General features: G+C 37.4%; 2 protein-coding genes across 7 annotated transcripts in view; one reads left to right on the top strand and one right to left on the bottom strand.

Moving 5' to 3' along the window:
• LOC110257266 (uncharacterized) overlaps positions 1–7,067 on the top strand; it is an 826,705-nt gene extending 819,638 nt beyond the window's left edge. Inside the window, exons 14-15 of the mRNA XM_085002418.1 lie at positions 4,722–4,894; positions 7,024–7,067. The gene's annotated coding sequence lies outside the window, so the exon portion shown is untranslated. The remainder of the gene's footprint in view (positions 1–4,721; positions 4,895–7,023) is intronic.
• IPO11 (importin 11) overlaps positions 1–21,825 on the bottom strand; it is an 820,387-nt gene that overhangs the window by 281,269 nt on the left and 517,293 nt on the right. The window lies entirely within an intron of this gene.

The raw sequence follows: 21,825 nt of genomic DNA, 5'->3' as shown, positions 1-21,825 counted from the left end.
TGGAGAATGCTTGAGAAATAGATGCCAAATCCAAGCTTCTTCATCCTTTCCCCTTAGCTGGAGGCTGCTAATTGCCCAGAACAAGCCTGACCTGTCTTACCTAACCTGGGAGGTGACAGGACCTGGCACAGCCACATATGCTTAAGCATCATTTGAATACTGCTACATTCTAGGAAGTAGAACTGGAGAACCCTCCACTCTGTGGAAACATGGTATGTGGGTGAATAAGAATTACTGCAATCACCAAATCCCAAATCCCGTAAGGGTCAAAAAGCCTTGTTTGCATGGGAATAGCACAGCAGAGGGCAAGCTGAACAGTGCAGGGCAGTTGTTTGTTGTTTCTTAATTCACAATGTAGCTCTCTTTCTCCTACAGTTCTCTTTGCTACTCACTCTGCTCTAGCCACATCAGTCTCCTCGTAGTTCCTCTAACTGCCAAGCATGTGTCAAACAACCCAGTACAAGCTGCCACAGTTACACATCCTCTGGTAGAATGTTCCTTGCCCAGAAATCTCTTACTTCATTCAGAACTCTGCTCAAATGATTCACTTACTGAATATGCACTGCTGCACCTCCCACCTCACTCTGCTCTTAGACTGATTTACATTTCCTATGCATTTCCCACAACCTGCAATTTTACATATGTATCAGCTTATTGTCTCTTTCTCTTCCCCACTAGAATACAGCCACCATAAGCACAGAGATCTTATCTAATTATTTAGTGTTGTATCCCCAGGGCCTGGAATACTGCCTGGCGTATTGTAGGCTTGCAATGTAAGTTTGTTAAATAAATATTTTAAACGATATTCTATTTTCCTGCTGTATTTTCCTTCCATTAACTTTTTCTAAAACTCTTAAACCCACAATGTTCTGATTTTTGTTCTGTCCATTTTTATTGACTAAGTATTAAGCCAGTTACTGTTACTAACCACTTTCTTGGCCTTTGGGACTAAAAAAGTTTGCTGAACTTTCAATAAACACGTACTGAACACCTGCTGTGATGATTCTAGGTGCCACTGGAAACATAAACAATGGGAGGGAGCCTGTGGGATCTGTGGAAGAAAAGTAGAGAGAAAGTGTTCACACCAACACTTTAATCCAAGGGCAAGTGAGATCTATACCATAATAAAGACATTGTTGTGGGGTGGAGGTGGGGGTCATAAAGAGGCCAGATGATTCTGCCTGTAGGTATTATGAAAGGCTTCCTAGAAGAACTGCTGTTTGAAAAGAAACTAGAAAAATAGGCAACAGTTAAACAGACAGGATTAAGGAGAAAAAAAAAACAGTCTGGGTAGAATTATGAGAAAATAGATGGCAGATATATAAGACTAATAGGGTTTGGTTTCAGAGTCAATAGGGATAAAACGAATTAACCAATCTGAATCTCTGTGAATCTACTGAAATATGATAAACGATAGCTCCAAGACTTCTCCATGGTACAACCATGAGGATAGTGATAATGCCATTAACCAAAGATAGAAAAGGGCACCTGTGGGAAGTGATGAGTCTGGTTTCTAACATCGTGAGTTTCTATCATATTGGTTCTGTGATCTTAACATTCCAGAACAGCCCCCAGGGTTTGGTAGATCCTTATTCCTGAGTGTGTGGCTTCATGACTCTGCTCCATGACCCTCCTAGAAAATCTGCAGGACAAATGATGTCATTAATAATATTATTCTTCCTCATAAAGTAGCCAGGGTGGATTCTCTGGATTGTCAACATGACTTCTGAGCAATTCAAAGGCCATCAAACTTTATTTCTTACAGACTTCAACTAATTCTATTAAGATAAACCTTATGAAAGTGACATTTTATATTCAAAAATGGTTAAGTAGTAGCAATTTTATGCTAGTGCTATGGTGACAAGCACATACTCTGGAATCAAAGAAACCTGGGTTTAAACCCTGGCTCAGAATTTACCAGCAGTGTTGATAGGGATGGAGTAGGACAGTTAAACAGGTAGTTGTAGAAGTCCCAATAGGGGATCATAGATAGAGAGGGAAACTTAGAGAACTTTGGGAGATCACGGTAATTTAATAATACCTCAAGAAAGCCATCAGAATGAGAAGCAGGCTTGCTTCATGAGATAGGCCTCAGGTCATTAAGTGAAAGATAAAACGAGGCTTGCATTCAAGTTCAGCAAGAAAATGACCCTTAGGACCAAGGGCAAGGGTTTAAGGAAAGACCACATTTGAAAGTAGGAGACCCTCATTATACAGAAACCTGATATGATTCAATATATTTTAGCATATGTTACCACCCTTCTGCTGATTTGAATAAGCACCATGACAGTCCTAGTTTGACCTCATAGGGTCAAATACTCCCTTACCAGACACAAAGGAGGAACTAAAGATATAAGCTTGATGTCTACTTAAAGAAAGAGGAAGAGATGGTCTTTTCCCACTCACCACTTCCCTTGGATTCTAAAAATGTAGCCCAACAAATCCTGGGGCAATGCCTCCTTGTCCACCCACTTGCATCTCTCACAAACATCTTATCTTAATAAATCTATTTCTTGCCTATCACTTTGTCTCGCTGAATCCCATCTGCACTGAGACACAAAGAACCTGAACCTCAGTTAAGTCCAGACACTGGGTGAGTGATTCTAATTTAAAAAACATGGGTTCAAGTCCCAGTCTGGCTTTTCACTGGGTTCAAGGCATAGTGTTGTCAGTTTCAGTGTGATTTACCCTAAGTCTCAGTCTTCTTAGCTATAACACAGTGACAATGATCTGAGTGTTTCATGGGTGGTATGAGAATTAAGTGAAAGATTAATGCGAAGCATGATACCACTCACATCTTATCCTTCTTCTCTGACTACAGAGGAAATAATGTCCCTTCTTATCTTAAAGGTTATTACCCTTGTATTTTCTCTCCTATCATCATTTCTTGCCTGATACTCCCTTTCTCCCACACCTTCTATCAATTTCTCCCTAGTTTCTGCACTCATGCTTAGGTCTTCAATCGCAGAACAAAATGTACTTAAGTCTTGCTATGGCCCGAACGTTTGTGTCCTCCCAAAATTCATATGTTGAAACCTAATTCTAGTGGGGTGGATTTGGAAGTGGAGTTTGAGAAGGTGATTAAGTCATGAGGGTGAGCACCCCCATGACTAGAATTAGTGCTTTTATGTAAGAGGTCCCAGAGAGTTCCCTTGCCCCTCTGCCATTTAAGACACACTGTAAAAAGGCCAGCAAGAAGACCCTCACCAGACACAAAATCTGCTGGCTCCTTGGCCTTGAATTTCCTAGGCTCCAGAATGATGAGAAATAAGTTTCTGTTTATCATCTCAAATATCACCAGTGACCTCTAAGTGAACAAACTTCATGATTTCTTTTTTAAGTGTAGTACTTTCGATTTCTCTGAATTGACACTGGCAACCACCTATGCTATCATAAAACCCCTCTAAGATTTCAAGACTTGAAACCTGCATAGATATTCCCTCCACATCTCCATCAGCATGTCAACCACCCATTCCCATTGCTTTTCCTTCTTTATGTCTCTCATATCTTATTCCCCATATTCTCGTCACTCTTTTTCTATATAAATATTTAGATCAGTCTTCACACATATCTAAAATTTGTCAGCAAAGGAAGAGAATATTTAAGTAATTTTTTTTCAATTTTCAATTAAACTAGTGGGTAGAAGGGGGAAATTAATTCAATGACAACAGTAATTGTTCATATCAACTGGGCGGGAATCTCAGAAACTAATTCTATTGAAGGAACTGTTGCATTCATTTCAACAGAGGCAAAGATAATCTACCTGATTCAGGATCCATGGTTATGCAGATTTCTCTGGATATATGCTTGACCATTAAAGACTGCAAGGAGAGCAGAGGGAGAGAGGTGAACTGTTTCAGAGAAAGAACTACAAAGGAAATTAATCAGCTTCTCCTGCTAAAGCCTCATAAGTGCCATACATAATGCCCTACCAAGATGCTTGAGCACAGGTTTAAAAATCAATTCCTGGGACCTTGCATAAACTTGATAGTTTCTGCTGCTTTTTCATTTTAAACTTATTTTTACTTAATAATCTCCAGAGTCTACAATGTAAGACATATTTTGCCCCAAACATGTTTTCTATGAAATCCTTAAACTAGATAGTCTTATTCTTATCCTGAGTTTAAATCTGGATGTGTTTTTTTAATATATCTGAAATTGGTACCAAAAGAAAATTATAACTGATTTGACTGCATAACTGTAAATTCACAATTAAATTCAGGTCTCAAATTCATTTCTGTGTAACTAATTTTTTTTCAAAAAAACAATTTGCACTTGAGTGAAACATTCAAAGCATGTTGTATGCTTTTGAAGAGTCTGTTTCTCTATTTGTAACATAACACAATTTTCAAGTATAATTTACTTTCAATGCTTTCATCAAAAACACCCAGGAGGATCTCTTTTCTTTTCTTTTTTTTCTTGAACAAGTCAGATAAATATTACTATAAGTTGGCATGGGGACAGCTATTTTAAAATTTGTGAAGTATTTTAATATGAAGACAATATATTCAAATATGCTTTTGGTGACATTGGTTCTAACTGGATCATTTCTTTTTTTTCCTACTATAACTAATCTCTGTATATTCTATGCTCAAAAGTCTTTCCACCTTTCCTAATATAGCAAGAACAAATCTCTTCTCCAGTCTGCAAGACTGAAAGTTTTATGAAGTACTATCCTTTTTTTTCCCCCAGTAAAAGTAGAAGTTTTTGTCTCTTGAAAGATAATGAAATAAGAACCAACAAAAAATGAGGCTGAAATCACCTTGTCAGGAATGACTGAAGGCTACAGAGAAAATGAACAAGTAAAAAGAGAAACAAACATTCAAATGAATATAAATGGATTGAGCCAGACTGCAAAAGAAGCAAATGGGTCTCGGAGGAAAACGGCAAGGGAGTAAGTATTTAGAAAATACACAAGCATCCCTCTGCTTAGCTCTTCTTACTTCATTGCACTTCCTGCTATGTTCTTGGTAAACTTATAGACATCTGCTGCCTATTTTATTCATGTAAACTTTCTCCCATTCTAGAACCCTATTCTGCTTTTCTAAAAGGCAAATTAAATTGATAAATATTTGGCTTGGCATTGCCCACCCCAGGATAGAGGACCATAGGGATGCATGAAGAGGGCATCTGTCCATGAGTGAGCAGGATTGGTATTATGTCTACTCCTCCAAATAAAAAGTATTTTTTCTAAAAAAAAAATAAGAAAAACTATGCATTGTCATACCAAATTGCTTTAGCAAGTGATGGATATTAAGATGTCATCATGGTGAGTGGGGTTCAGAGGTCAGGGTATGAGTTGTCCAGAAAGACATTAAACCAAACTCAGGAGCTAGCACATGATAAGTATTCTATAAATATTTGTTGAATGAGCAAGTGAATCAATGAATGCATCTGCCAGTAGACAATGTCAGCAGAGAAGCTTGATCTGTCTATTATAAGATATGCAGATACTGGAATGATTCTCATGCAAATATAAAGTGAACATAAGTGAACATGTGTCAAAGATTTTATTTAACTCATCAGTTAAAGAGGAATCCAATAAGATATATAAAACCAGTTCAAAGAAAACCCTGAAAAACGAACAAAAATACAGGCAATCAAGAATGCTGACATAAAGGGAGTTCCTTTTGTGGCTCAGGGGGTTAAAGGTCCAACTAGTATCCATGAGGATGCAGGTTTGACCCCTAGTCTCACCTAGGAGGTTAATGATACCACATTGCCAAAAGCTGTGGCATAGGCCACAGATGCAGCTCAGATCTAGCATTGCTATGGCTGTGGTGTAGGCCAAAAGCTGCAGCTCCAAATCAACCCCTAGCCTGGGAACTCGCATATGCCACAAGTGAGACCCTAAAAAGAAAAAAAAAGGGGGGTGCTGATATGAATTTGGTCAAAATTAAAAAATAATGAATACTCACATGGTAAGCATCATTTATATCTTCACTGGACAAAATCTGTTTGCATCTTTGTGGACAAAAATAATTTACATTACTGTAAATTTTCTACAACTCTCAGATTTGTAAAGCCACTCAAAGACAATGAAAGATACAGACTCATGGATTGAAAAGACTTCCAGAAAAATATTCTAGAAATCGTCTAGCTTTCATTGAAAGGACACCCTATTGGTCATCTTTTTGCCTATTTCTTCTTCTTCTTTTTTTCGCTGATATTTTTTCACTGATTTCCACTTGATATGGTAGAAATATGAATTATTTTCTGCCTCCTTGTATTTTTACTGACCACTTGTGGCAAAACCCCAACACCTCATGGACTCAACTGTTTCCTTTCTCCCTGCCTTCGCCGGAGAAATCCTAACATGATGAAGACCATGAGGTCATAATGATCACCAGCAACTGAACCCTTTATACAACCTTCAAGGATTCTGCTAAATTTCTGTGGTCATTTCACTGTCCCACTATCCACAATTTCTATGCCAAATATTTTCCTCTCTCATAAAACCTCTTATCATAGTCATCTTCAAAATATTTGGCTACCAGGAAAGAATGGGCATCCACAGATCAGAACAGGGGCTGTATGTGGCTTCGGTGTCAGACAGTACTATCCTCCAGATGCTGGATCTCGGGAAGGTCTGGGGGTCCTGGGTAAGGATGGGGCACAGAAATGGGGGCAAATGGGGACATTCAGCATAACTTTGGAGTATTCCCACATTTTAACGACCACTATAGTTATATTTCTCCATGTTTCCAATTCATTCACTTCCCCCAATCTCAACAGATGATTTCAGCCTCTATTCCACAGGGAAAAGTAAATCCACGAGAAATTCCGTAGCTTTCAACTAACAACTTATCTTTCTACATTTATCCCATCCTCTTTTCATTCCTGGGCATAGAAAGGAATCTGTAAGACAAACAATGTGTCTGACATCTGCTATAAACAGGATAACAGAAAAGGGGTAGGGGAGACAAGAGGGGGCTGAGATAATGCAGTAATCGGAAGAAAGGAAGGGGACACTGAAAGAAAGTAGATGCCACTGGTGAGTCTAATTTACGTTTCATACCACAGAAACTACAGAAAACTACAGAACAGTGTGAAAAAAGAATGATCAAATATCCTTGGCTTTTGTAAGAAGATCCCTTCGAGGAAAATTTGTGGTGAGTCACTTCAAAAGGTTGAGAGAGTAGTTTCCCAGCATAAGTGTATTACCAAGCCTGATTATAAATTCCATTGAAATGAACCCAAGGGACATTTGCAATGCATCAAACCCCTAAAAGTAAAAACTTTATGTACGCTTCAGACCAGGGGAGAAACTGAATTTATCCTGAGGCCAGCACCAAGATACAAAGGACCAGAAATGTGAGAAAAACTTTTTGTACTTACACTTAGTAGACCAGGATAAAAATTCCGTTCATCCCTTCAAGAGTGAGAGATTCATGTACTAGAAGTGTGTTTAGATGACATTGTGAAAGAAACAGGCCTCTAAGAAGTAATGGACCAGGCACTAGGCTCAGTATCCTCTTAATAGGACCTCAAGAAATGAAAATTTGGGTGTGGAACACTTAAAGTTGGAAATGTTTTTTGCATTTGCCCCTATTGCTTTATTTGGTGTTTTCTGCTGAAGCTGGCATTTCTAAAGTTTTTATACATAGTTTAACCAGTAGTTCTTAACCTTGAACTTACATTAGAATTTTTCAGGAGGCCTGAAAACAGATTTCTGGGCCCCACACCCACATCTCCTAAATCTAATAGGTCTGGGACTCAGCCTGAGAATCTGCATTTCTACAAGTTCCCAGGTAATACTAGTGTAGCAGTCCAGGGACCACACTTTGAGAATCACTGATTGAAACTATATTTTAAAAATAAAATAAACCAATGGAAAATATTTATTTGAGTGAATGGAGAAAAAATAGACTAATGGCACATTAAAAAACAAAAAAACTAATCCTGAGAAAATAATTCTTAAGTTTTTGACCAAATATGATACTAATGAACTCAGTATATCACAGTTGAGGAAAATAGATTGTCTTTTCTCAAAGTCTTTTTGCCATATTTTTCCAGACATGCTATCATTTGTTTTAAAATTCACTCCCCATTTGCTTATGGTTTTTGTCTTTTCCCTGAGATTTCTTTCTCTTACACCACTGTCCCTTGATTCATGTCCTGATACTTCTTTTAGTCCTTTTTCTTCTTGGTTTTTGGAACTCCTCTCCGCATAGCACGCTGTTCTGACTGGCATTAGTAAGTCAGACTTCCCTAGGTTCTTTCTGTTGTTTTGGTTTCACACCTCCCCACACACACCCTCTGCCCCAGCTGACTTTAACTTACTAAGAGCAAGGCTATCTAAAAGGGAACATTCTAAATTAAAATCAGATAACTAAAGCAACAGTCTCAGCTCAGAATGTGCCCTGTCTTATTTCTGTAGGATCAACAAAGTCTACCCATATGGTGTAACAGAATTATTTACTTGTCTGGCTCAGCTGCTAGCCAGAGATACCTGAAGGACAATAAATCCAGAACCAGCCCACTGCACGAGGTAGCAATGGATGAGGGTGATAAGCACTACACAGAAGCCTATTCAGGGATCTAAAAGAAGAAAATAAGAGAGAAAACATTGTAGCTGCTGCTATATTAAAGACAAAAAGAGTTAACAAAAGAATACAGGTGGATGGGATTTTCTTTTCAAAAATCCATGTGAAAACAAAGCTATTTAGAAGCTTACACAACCAAAAATTAATGGATGCCTCTGTCATCTGGTTCAGCATATAGCAAATTATGTTGCAGAAGGGTAGAGTGGGAGGAAGAAGGGTCATCAAATAATGTAGCACAAATATCTGAAATAGCAAAACTCATCAGTAATTTTTAAAATTCATGTAATAGAATGTTCCTTTGTGGTGCTGCAAGGTTAAGGATCCAGCATTGCCACAGGTATGGTGGGGGTGGCAACCATGGTACAGCTTCAAACCCTGGCCCAGGAACTTCCACATGCCACAAATGGGGCCAAAAGAAAAATTCTTCTAGTAAAGTACAAGTGTTAGAAAAAGTTTTCCAGTCACTTGCAAGTGATTTCCAAAATTTGCATTTCTATAACTTTCCCTCAAAACCAAGTTTCCAAAAAGATTTTAAGTGCTGTTTTTTGGTTTTGTGTGTGTGTGATGGTCAGTTTTATGTGTCAACTTGGCTATGTTATGGTCCCCATTTATTCAGGCAAACACTAATCTACATATTGCTGAAGATATTTTGTAGATGTGGGTAAAGTATATAATCAATTGGTTTACATAACGGAGATTATTTTTAGATAATCATGGTGGTACCAACTCAATCAGCTAATACACCTTAAGATTAGAACTGATAATTCCTTGATGAAGAAATTCTGCCTATGGACTTCAGCTTCAGCTTGAGCCAGAGAGTTCCATTCTGCCTTTTCTGACAGCCTGCCCTGTGGATTGCAGATTTGTCTAGTCAGCCCTAGCTATTACATAAATTTCTTAATATATATCTCCTGCTGGCTCTGTTTCTCTGATAGAATTCTGGCTGATACATTTTCCTTTTATAACACATATCTGCCTCCTGATGTTCACAGGCCAGTTTCTTAGATATACTACATCAGTTCTCTACTATCCAATAAACATGCCAGAAAGGCACAATTTGGTAGCCATTAAGAGTTAGTGTAGAATTTATATTCAAGGCAGTGATCATAGTCTAATTTACCAATTAAGTGAGGAAATAATATTTTTATTAGAAGAAAAGTATTGTGTACTACTCATAAGGCAGAAAAAAAATTAATTATGTCATTTATGGCATACATGTAACCACTAAAGAGAAAAAAAAAAATCCTGCAAGAATGGAAGAGATTGTCAGGGAAGTGAGTGAACAAGATACCCAGCCACCCCAAAATCAGAGTAATAATGGTAACTAATATTAGAGCACTTACAATGAGCCAGGAACTATTCTAAGTGCTTTATAAATAGTAAATCAAGCCTCACAACACTGCAAGGAAGTAGATGCTAGAATTATCCCCATTTTACAGGTATGAAAACTGAGACAAGCATAATTAAGCAATTTGCCCTCAATCACTCTGATAGTAAGTAGCAGAACCAAATATCAAACCCAGTCGGGCTCTAGAATCTGCACATTCAAGTCCATATTACCTGGTGACCCCCAGAAAAAGGAATTGTCAAGTAGGATGAAAATAGGGACATTTAGGATCTATCAGTAACTTCGTTAAGAAGAATTCCACCATGAAGACTGGAACAAAGAGGGGGTCCAGTCTTAGTATCAAAGTGGAGTAGATGGTATGCTAAGAAAAACCTCTGTCCCCAAGGTAGGCAGTGTCACCAAATAAATGGTAAGCTATTATGACAAATAAGGAAGTGAAATCCTTTTTTCTCACTCCCACAGAGGCCTGGATTCAAATTCTGGCTCTGCTAATTATTAGCTTTGTGCTCTCAAGCAAGTGACTTAGTGTCATGGAATTATTGTCTCATCAATAAATGGTGTTATTAATATCTACAGGGCTGTTGCAAATGTTAAATAAGATATGTAAAGCACTCAGCTTGCTGACTGGAACATAATAGGCACTCAAGCTGCTATAAAATGCTATTTTTTAAAATTTATGGAGACAAATATGCGTTCAAATAACCACTAGAGAAATAGAAATGTTAAGCAAAACTAGAAAATTGCAAAGAAAATATGAACAACAGGAAAATAGAAGGGAAATGAGGAAATGTGTTTAAAAATCAGAAGATAAATAAAATAATGATAGGGACAGAGCAAAGGAAAAAGGAGGTAATTAAAATAGTTAATCCCACTAGGGGATTATAAGTAGAAAACAAAGTATGAGTGAGCCCTGTAAGCAAATGATCACTCAAGAAAGGAGAATAGCTTAGCAACAAAACCATGCGACGGAAGCATGAGACATGCCCCCAAATAATAAAATAATGGTGGAACATCCTGCCCAGTGAGGTCGATAAGTAAATGATTCCTAGGACATGCATACAGTAAAAACAAAAATATAGGAAGAGGTGACATTATACTAAAACCTTAGATGGTTTACCATATTTTCATATGTTATTGACCTTTCACTCATTTCCATTAGCACGGTGACAGTCCCAGTTTGACCATGTAGGAACAAGAAAACTCCCCTGCCTGACATGGAAGAAGAGCTGGGGATGATGCAAGTTTGATGTCTACTCAAAATGAGGAAGAAGGTAGTCTTCTCCTCCTCCGTACTTTTCCTTTGATTATAAAACTCTAGCCCACTAAGTTCTTGCGTTGGCACTCCTAGCCTGCCCGCTTGTATTTCTCACAAACATCCTATACTAATAAACTCTTTCACTCTGCTTCTTGCTGAACTCCTTCTGTGCTGAGCGAGAACCTAAATTCTACTGAGTCCCAAAACATATTCTATGGTTTCAAAAGGATAGATAGTATTAAACTAAATTATCAGAAAAGCAATGATACATTATAAATACATATAGCCACACTTACAGTAGAAGACTGTATATACCTCTCTCAGTTTATATAATAGGGGAATTAATAAGAGGCATAGACTAAACTTTTATCTGCATGATATATGTGTTACTTCTGAGCATTCAGAGAATGTTTACAAAAATTGATCAAATTAAAGGCCTCCAATAAGTTCTCAATAATGTGTAAAACTCAGAGAGGAAAAGGGCCACACAGAAAGGGAAGCGAATTGAGAAGCCCTATGTTCCTGGACTCAGCACAACATAGAAGCACTTAGGTTACCTTTACAAATTCTTTACATAAATTCCTGAAAAGGAGTTTTTTTGTCTTGTATTGGTTCTCAGAAGCCTATCTCCTATGATGAATTAGCTCTTGCTCATATGAAAATATGATCCTTGAGAGGAACCGCAGTGCTTGACAATCAATAGGGGGACATTTCATACTTCAGAGCTCCTCTTTTGTCTTTGAATTGCCCTTCAGTTACTGCATCTCCTAAAGAATGTTGGGGAAAAAATCTGCAGCCACTGCCATGTTATTTATCCACCAAAGATTACCTAAAAACAAACAAACAAACAAACAGCAGTAACTTTCCAAGCACTACTAGATTTACGAGAAATCTTTAGCCTGAATGTCCCACCTTTAAATATGATAAAAGGAAAGATCAACATACAAATGTGATGGCTCACCTGTCATCAAATTAATAGAACTTGCATACAAATACAACCATATTTGGAGGTAATTTGACTTTTAAAGGAGATAATTTTTATCAGATGCTGAGAATGAGTGAATTTGAAGAAAATTACTGTCCCATATAGAATACATCATACACATTCTGTTCCTCCCTCTCCCCTTGGCCTGTTCTTCCCTTGGCCTGTTTCTATACATGCGTTTATTGTATTTCAAGGACACCTGTTTTTTCTTTCTCTGTAACTTCCTAACATCTGCCACTCACGTCAACCTCTCTTATCCTGAACCTTGCCATTCTCATGAACCCCAATTTAACACATGGTTATTTCTAATATAATGTAAAGACCATGGTAATTACTTTCCTAATATGCTTCATAGAAACTAGAATGATGCTAGATGCAGAACCATGGAGAATTTCATTGAACTTGAATATTTTTCTGAATACAGATCTGAAATATTTTCTCTTATTCTCTAGTTAGAGTTCTTTTCAAGTTACTTTAGATCTGTGATTCTACTGAGGTAATTGTTACTTAATAACAGCTATAGTAATAATATTTCAAATTTTTACATCACAAACATTTAAATTATGCCATACTAATAGCATCCTTCATGACAAAAGCAACACAGTTTTTCACTGACACTGAAGAACTGAAGTTTAATTAACTTAAAGATAATCTAATTTTGGCTTCGGCACTTATATTTAAGGTTTTTGAAATATTTTTCAACAAACAGAAATCCCTATATGACACGAAAATTTAACAGGTATATCTACTGAATTCATATGTAAGGCCTAAAGCAAATGCAAAGGCTTTGCAATTAGAGAGACTTTGCATCAAATCAGTAAAGCAAGACAAAGGCTAAATGCTACTTGCAGAATGTTAAAAAAAAAAAAAAAAAAAAAAAAACCCTTAAACAATTCCTTATTTGAAAAATTGCACTAAAATTTAAACAATGTAATTCTTTTCAAGCTGGCATGGCAAAAGATTAAAATGAGAAATATAGATCAGCTTGATTGAAATAATAACTGACCTCTTAACAAAGAAAATCAAAAACCACTCTTTAGGGCTATATTTTTAGTTTGAGATTAGTTTTTCACTTATTGCCATGCCTTCACCCCCTTTAGTTCTTTAAAATGGAGAACACCAAAATTTTAAAGCAACCTGAAAACATTAGCATTTTTGGTTTTGTGCCACAGCAAGGCTGCAAAATTTTGAAAAACCTCAGCAGCACCAGAACCTCCAGAAAAGTATAACATGGCTGGATCACAGAAAAGATTCTAGCACCATTTTTTCCCTCACCTTCCCACAAATAAGTACTTCCCTTTGATCTAATATTTTACACTGCAAAGAGAAATTGGATTATGCTTTCTCTCCTTAATAGAAGCAGGTACTAAGAAATAGGGATAACTTTATAAAAAGCTTTACTCTTTTCACATCATTACATGAGTGTCTCTTCTAAGCTCATCTAAGTTGCGGTCAGAGAATATGGCCTACAAGAATGTGGTCTTCGAAATATGTTGAAACATGTTTTGTGGCTTAGAACATGTTTACTTTTTATAAATATTCCTTGAGCTAGGAAAAATACATATTTTAAATATTTATAAATATATTACAAACATATATGCTTTTCTCCAATTTTTGGAGAGGTCAGTGTTCAAAAGATAACTAATTGGATATATAACATTATACAGTTATCCAAATCCATAGACTACATAACATCAAGAATGAACCCTTCTGTAAACTATAGGCTTTGGGTAAAAAGGATATGTCAATGTAGGTTCATCAGCTGTAACAATGGTACCATTCTAGTGGGGGATGTTGATAACGAGGCAAGTTGAACACTGCCCTTTTTTTTCTTTTTTTTTCTTTTGGTCTCTTTAGGGCCACACCTGCAGTGTATGGAAGTTCCTAGGCCAGGGGTTAATTCAAAGCTGTAGCCACTGGCCTACACCATAGCCACAGCAATGCCAGATCCAAGCTTCATCTGCAACCTATGCCACAGCTTGTGGCAATGCTGGATTCTTAACCCACTGAGAAAGGCGAGGGATCAAACCTGCATCCTCGTGGATACTAGTCAGGTTCTTAACTCACTGAGCCACAATGGGAACACCCTACACTGCCTATTTTAACAGGAAAAATCTACAACTCAAGTCTCTGATCTTTCAAAGATGGACCTGATGAATCAGGAGAATCCAATGGATTGGTTTTGCTGCCTTATGTTGAAAAACAATTATTAGATGCCTTGCTTTCAACAAACCTTCTCATTTTCATCTCATTGGTCAGTAACCATTCCATGAGCTGTGGAGGGCAGGCATTACTTGCCCTATTTACAAAAACAGATAAATGAACTAGCAGAATGTACAGATCATTGTGAGCAACTTGAGGCAGGATCCATTTGTGGAGACTAAGGGCATGGAGTCTAGTCATGTTTTTTTCAAGCCCTTAGTTCTTCCTATTTAGGCTTTGCAGTCCCAGGTAAACTGGAACTGATCAGCTTACCATATAAGCAACTAGTAAAAAAATATAATAGGAGTCCTAGTAAAATATTTTGCATGTAAATGTGAAGATGAAGTTTCCTTCCTAAAAAAGAAAAAAAGAGGGCTTATTAATACTGATGCAAGTAATAAGGCTAAGAAAATCTGTTTATTCTCCAAGACTTCTGCCAATGCTCTGAATTATGAGCAACAATGTGCTAGGTACTTCAGACCTCTCTGCCTTGAAACTGTCACAGATTCATAACAGTTCTTACTGCACCAGCCTAATAATATCTTCTTAAGGGATTCGTCTGTCTTCACCAAAGCACAAATAAACTGGTGGTTGGAAAAGGGCACATTTTAATCAAAGCTGAATGCTCACACTCTGAGATAATGACAGCAACACGAAATAGAAAAATGAGTGTAAGATTTTCCTGGTCACCTCAGGAATTTAGCAAACTGCCAGTATCATTCTCATACATTTTTTCCCTACACATCCTCAGCTCAGTCCGCTATGATTACTCTGAGAGCTGCCTTGGGAAAGGGGATAAAACTGGGCAGGGGCTGGTGAGCCCACCTCGTAGGCCCCTCAAAGGAGCAGCAAGAAATATCTCCTAGGAGCCCCCTATGATTCTTTTCAGGGACTATGCACAGGACTCTGCTCCTTCTCAGAGTTTTAACAGTTTAACCAGAGCACTGAACATCCATACAGAAGGGGGCCCAGGTTCAGGCCCAAACCCAAAAGGTCAGAATCCTGTTAGCAGCTGAGCAGACACAAGATGCAAGTATGTAATAAGATAAAGATTAAAAACATGCCTCTGCTTTTCCTATCAAGTTCATACAAAATGAACACTGAGCCAGTCTGAAATCCCTCTCATCAGTGGTTGGTCCTCTGGGCCTCCATAATAATGTCAAGAAAGCCATTATCCCTGGATCTCTCTCTGGCTCTACCCTTCAACTTTTAAAAATGGCATTTACAAAAAATATAAATTTCTCTCTTGCTTAACACAGAATGCATTGCCTAGCACAACTTTGATGTGTAGTACCCTAAAGGATCCTCCTCCTCATCATGGGTAAGGATGTGAGGACCAGATGGGGTAAAGGAAACAAAGACTCTTACTCTCCCACAGCATAAGGAGAGTTTACCAAATCTTGTGTTATAGCTGAATATAGCACAATGGCTCTTTGCTAAACATCACCAATTATTAAAGAAATGCAAGTCAAAACTACAATGAGGTATCACCTCACAGAAGTCAGAATGGCCATCATCAGAAAGTCTACAAACAGGAGTTCCTGCTGTGGCACAGTGAGTTAAGGATCCAGTATTGCCACAGCTGTGGCGTAGGCTGCAGCTGAGGCTCAGATTTGATCCCTGGCCCAGGAACTCCGTATGCAGGGTATGGTTCAAAAAAAAAAAAAAAATGTCTACAAACAGTAAATGCTGGAGAGGGTGTAGAGAAAAAGGAATCTTCCAGCACTGTTGGTGGGAATGTTAAAAGGTGAAACCACTATGGAGGACAGTACAGAGGTTCCTTAAAAAACTAAATATAGAACTACCACATGATCCAACAATCCCACTGCTGGGCATATATCCGGAGAAAACCATAATTTGAAAAGACACCTGCACCCAAAGTTCACTGCAGCACTATTTTCAATAGCCAAGACATGGAAGCAATCTAAACATCCACCGACAGAGGAATGGATAAATATGTGGTACCTATATACAATGGAATATTATTCAGCCAAAGCAAGAGAGATCTCAGGCCAAACATCAAATCAGATCCATAGGGGAAAAAATCCTGAGTGGCATTTTACTTGGACAAGGAATCCAAATAAAAAATAAATTCACAGACTTTGCCAAGTCAAGTATTACTCATACTCGCTTAGAGTCTAGGATTCTAGAAACTGGAAACCTAAGAATATCTACATAAAGCCTTTAAGGAATTTGGTTTCCTCCACCCAGAAGTTATGAAGTGTTAGCAGGTGGGTAAGAGCTCAGGAAGGGAAACAACATAAAGTCATCAGGAGACTCCTCTGTTCAAAATCTTTTGAATTTTCCTTAAGTGCTGCACCATCCCCTCTTAAGGTCAGCTATGAACCAATATCATCCATTTGGAAAGGACTCCAGCTTTTAACATGCGTTAAAATTTACCAACTGCTCTTGCTCTGCATCTGAGGAGGTAAAAACAACCCATAGAGGTTTGTATTTATTGTTGTTCAACCTCTGTATCACTCTCCTACACCTCAACATTTCACCAGACATTTGAGAGTGGGAACAGCTTGGATATTTGCAAATGTCTTTGCAGATTTGGCAAAACACTCCAATAAACTTCTGATAATGTCTACTAAGAGGAGTCTGTAGGTCTTGCGCTGTGCAATCTGTGTCTGCAGAAATGAACCTCTCGCTAGAAAAGATTCCAAGTGACTACAAGGAAAAAGGAGATTCAGCAAAGGAAGATTGATAATTGGCTGTAAACTGCCTCTCTGTTGTGCAAAACTGTCCCATCCCCTCCGCCATAACCCTAAGCATTAGCCCCACTGCCCTTCTTCTCAAAGGCCCTTGACATCCCCCACAATCCTTAGTGTGGGATTGTCCCCAGATGCTTGGCAGCTTCTGATTTGAGCAGCAAAACAGAATGTTTTTAGTAAATCCCTAAAACAAGGGGCAGAGACTCAAGTTCACTAAAAGTTATCCCCCTTCTTGAGAGGGATAAAAAAAAAATAATTCCCTTTGCTTTAAATTTCCTACAGAAATGAGAAAAAAAGACATGACTATTTTAAGAAAATTTCTTGTCCCATATATAAGAGAAAAGAAATTCCTAAGATAAAAGCAAACAACGGCAATGTACTTGGTGTAATTAAGCAATAATATCATATGTAGCATGTTTAACAGGATTTAATTGAGTCCCACTTATGGGAAAGTACAAAGAATCCTATTAAAACATTGATATGAGGGGAGTTCCCGTCATGGCGCAGTGGTTAACGAATCCGACTGGGAACCATGAGGTTGCGGGTTCGGTCCCTGCCCTTGCTCAGTGGGTTAACGATCCGGCGTTGCAGTGAGCTGTGGTCTAGGTTGCAGACGCGGCTCGGATCCCGCGTTGCTGTGGCTCTGGCGTAGGCCGGTGGCTACAGCTCCGATTTGACCCCTAGCCTGGGAACCTCCATATGCCGCGGGAGCGGCCCAAGAAATAGCAACAACAACAACAAAAAAAGACAAAAAAAATAAAAAATAAAACTTTAAAAAAAAAAAAAAACATTGATATGAGAGACATGTAGAGTCAATCCACAATATAAGAGAATTTTTCTTTTATATTTAATCACTATTCCAGAGTCATATCTTGACTAATAGTAGTTTTTAATCTATAGGAGTTTTTTCTATATTGGAGTTCTACTCCTGTTGGAAATACTATGAAAAAGAGCAAGAACAAATAAATTTTAAAAAGAAAAAGAAGTGAAAAATTGAACAGAGAAAAAAAAATCTCTTCTAAACCAGTCTTAGGAAACACAACAAGGAACACACCACATCTTTGGAAGTATAGTGTTCCTTTTAGGAATGTAAAAATTAAAATATGTATCAAAAAGGCTGATAGAGCCAGAGAAAGAAAATAATAAAAGGTTTAATTTGGGGCTATCCAAGTGTTCAACTCCATTATAGCAGCTTTATTTGCAGTAGTTAAAAACTAGAAATAACCCATATATCTGTCAACATCTGATAAATAAAAGGAAGTAGGGTGAAGATGGCAGAGTAGGAAGACAATGAGCTCACTTCCTCTCACAAAAACACCCAAACCACAACTACATATAGACCAACTCTCCTTGAGAACAACCTAAAGACTAGCAGAATAGCTCTTTTACACCAAGGATGTAAAGAAAGAACCACATGGTCTGGTTCAAGGAAAGAAGAAGCCATCTAATGAGGACTCACATGCTAGTAGGTGACCCAGGAGAAGCAGGGGAATATCACAGACTCAAGCATCCTTACTGTGGAGTGAAGGGTTTGAGCTACATATTAGGTACTCCAGGTCTTGGGTCCAACACCAGGAACATAAATACCTTTAGCTGGTTTAAAAAACAGGGTGACTTGCGGAGGGCTTAAGAAACCAAGACTCTGATCTTGAACGGTTTACACACAGACTAGCTGGCTGCCAGTCCCAGCACACAGGCAGCAGAATGAAAACTAGGCAGTGCTCTGGATGGCCTGCCAGGACCACGCCAGCATGCCCTCATGATTCATTGCCAGTGAGCACACTCACACCAGGGATGGAGCAGAGTGAGCGCAGAAGCTTGGCTCCAAGCCCTCAGGCCCTGACCATGCCCTCAACCAAGATGGAGGCAGCCATCAAACTGTGTAGAAGCCAGCTCCCTCAGGGATCCTGCTTCAGCCTTTCAGGCCAAAGCCTTTTCTTCAAATGGAAGAAGACTGAGCTAACACCTGGTTCTGGCTCTATCCCCTGACTCCAACCTTACCGCCCACAAAGGCAGAGTCTGTAAATACACTTGAGGGAAGACATAGCATGTGCTCACTTCAGATCCAGCTCTTCCATCAAAGCCACTGGGCACATGCACATGTCATAGGGACACTTCCTCATAAGAACACACATTCAAGACTGGGACAGATAACTGTTTCACCTAGTTTCATAGAGGAAAACATAGAGACTTAAACAAAGTGAGGAAAAGGAAGAATATATTTCAAACAAAAGAACAAAATAAAACCCTGGGAGGGGGAATGATAAGTAAGCAGAGATAATTTATTTGATAAAAAGTTCAAAGTAATAGTAATAAGAATGGTAAGTGAACTTGGGAAAAGAACAGACTAACACAATGATAACTTCAACAAAGAACTAGAAAATATTTTTTTAAAAAAGAACCAGTCAGAGCTGAAGAATATAATAACTGAAATGAAAAAATATACTCGAAGGAATTAACAGCAGATTAAGTGATATGGCAAAATGCATAAGTGACCCGAAAGATAGAATAATGGAAATTACCCAGTCAGAACAGTAAACTATAAATCAATTATAGGAAGAAAAATTTTAAAACTCTAATACATGAGACTAAACAACATGCTACCAAAAAACCAATGGGTTAATGAAGAAATTAAAGAGGAAATCAGAAATACACAGCTTTCTAAAATCTATAGGACACAGAAAAAGTAGTTGTAAGGAGGAAGTATACAGAGATTCAGGCCTATCTCAAGAAATAAGAAAGATCACAAATAAACAACTTAACTTACCATCTAAAGGACTTAGAAAAAGAGCAAAGAAAGCCCAAAGTCAATAGAAGAAAGAAGACAATAAAGATCAATGCAGAAATAAATAAAAGAGATAAATAAATAGATAAGAAAAAGAAAAGATCAATGAAACCAAGAGCTAGTTTTTTGAAAATATATACAAAATTGATAAATTTTTAGCCAGGTACATTAAGAAAAGGAAAAGAGAGCACTTAAATGAAAAAAAAAATTGAAATAAAAGTTCAACAGATATCAAAGAAATACAATAATAAGAGAATATTAGTCATATGCCAAGAAATTGGACAACCTAGATGAAATGGACAGATTGATAAACATATACAATCCTCCAAGACAATTCAGGAAAAAATAGATCATATGAACAGATTGATTGCTAGTACTGAAATTGAATCAGTTAATCAAAACAAACAAACAAACACCAACAAACAAAATTCTAGGACCAAATGACTTAGAGGAATTCTAGCAAACATGTAAAGAATATTTAATAACCATCATATTCAAACTATTCTGCAAAAATCTAAGAGGCAATACAGAAAAATGGAAAGATATGCTATGCAAATCCTATCTCTCAACAGAGAGCCCAGAAATAAATCTACACACATGTGATCAATTAATCTACAACACAGGATATAAGAATATACAATAGGGAAAAAATAGTCTCTTCAATAAACGGTACTGGGAATACTGAATAGCTTCATGTAAAAGAATGATATCAGAATACTTTCTTACAGCACACAAAAAAACAAATTTAAAATGGATTAAAGACCCAAATATAAGACCTGAAAACAAAACTTCTAGAGGAAAATATAGGCAGCACATTCTTTGACATAGGTCTTAGCAAAATATTTCTCGACCTTTTTGCCCAGGTAAGGGAAACAAAAGTAAAAATAAACAAATGGAACCTATTCAGACTTGAAATCACTTGCAGAATGAAAGAAACCATCAACAAAACAAAAACACAACTACTGGATGGGAAAATATATTTGCAAATGATATAACTGATAAAGGGTTAATATCCAAAATATACAAAACATTCATACAACTCAGTATCAAAAAAACAAACAAACAACTCAGTTTTAAAATGGGCAGAGAACCTGAGTAAGCATTTTGCCAAAAAAGACATAAAGATGGCAAATAGGCACAAGGAAAGATACTTAACACCACTAATCACCAGGGAAATTCAAATCAAAACCACACTGAGAATCATCTTATACCCATCAGAAAGGTAGGACTATAAATTGGTACAGCCACTGTGGAAAACAGTATGAAGCTTTCCCCCAAAATTAAAAATAGAACTACCATACGGTTTTGCAATTTTATATCTGGGTATATATGCAAAGGAAATAAAAATACTAATTCGAATGAAATTTGCACTCCCATATTCATAGCAGCATTGTTTACAATGGCCAAACTATGGAAGTAACTCAAGTGAAACAAGTGTCTCTCAATAGATGAATAAAGACAATGTAAGATATACATACAGATAGATAGATAGAGATATAGATATAAAAAATGGATAGACCTGGAAGGCATTATGCTTAGTGAAATAAGTCAGAGAAAGATAAATACTGTATGTTTTCACTTGTATCTGGAATGTGAAAAAAAAAAGTACAGGAACAACATAGTAAAAGAGAAACATACAAACACAGGGAACAGACTAGTGGTTACCAGTGGGGGAAAGGGTTGGGGAGAGGCAAAATGAGGAAGAGAATTAAGAGATACAAACTACTAGGCTTAAAATAAATAAGATACAAGAATGTAATGCACAGCACAGGGAATATAGCCAGTAATTTTATATTAACTTTATATGGGATATAACATATAAAATATCAAATTACTATGTTGTATACCTGAAACTAATACAAAATTTTAAGTCAATTATATTTCAATTAAAAATACATAAATTGTGAGATTTTCATACAGCTAAGTATTCTTCAACAATGAAAAAAACCTACTGCTGCACACAGTATGAACGACTCTCCTAGATATG

Source organism: Sus scrofa, chromosome 16 (assembly GCF_054392235.1).
Source record: "Sus scrofa isolate SSC_HxYL_T2T_F1_AM1 chromosome 16, Sscrofa_HxYL_maternal_Yorkshire_Landrace_v2.0, whole genome shotgun sequence".
NCBI classification, from domain to species: Eukaryota; Metazoa; Chordata; class Mammalia; order Artiodactyla; family Suidae; genus Sus; species Sus scrofa.
The sequence above is the reverse complement of the archived record's forward strand: the minus strand, read 5'-3'. Positions and strand labels throughout refer to the sequence as shown.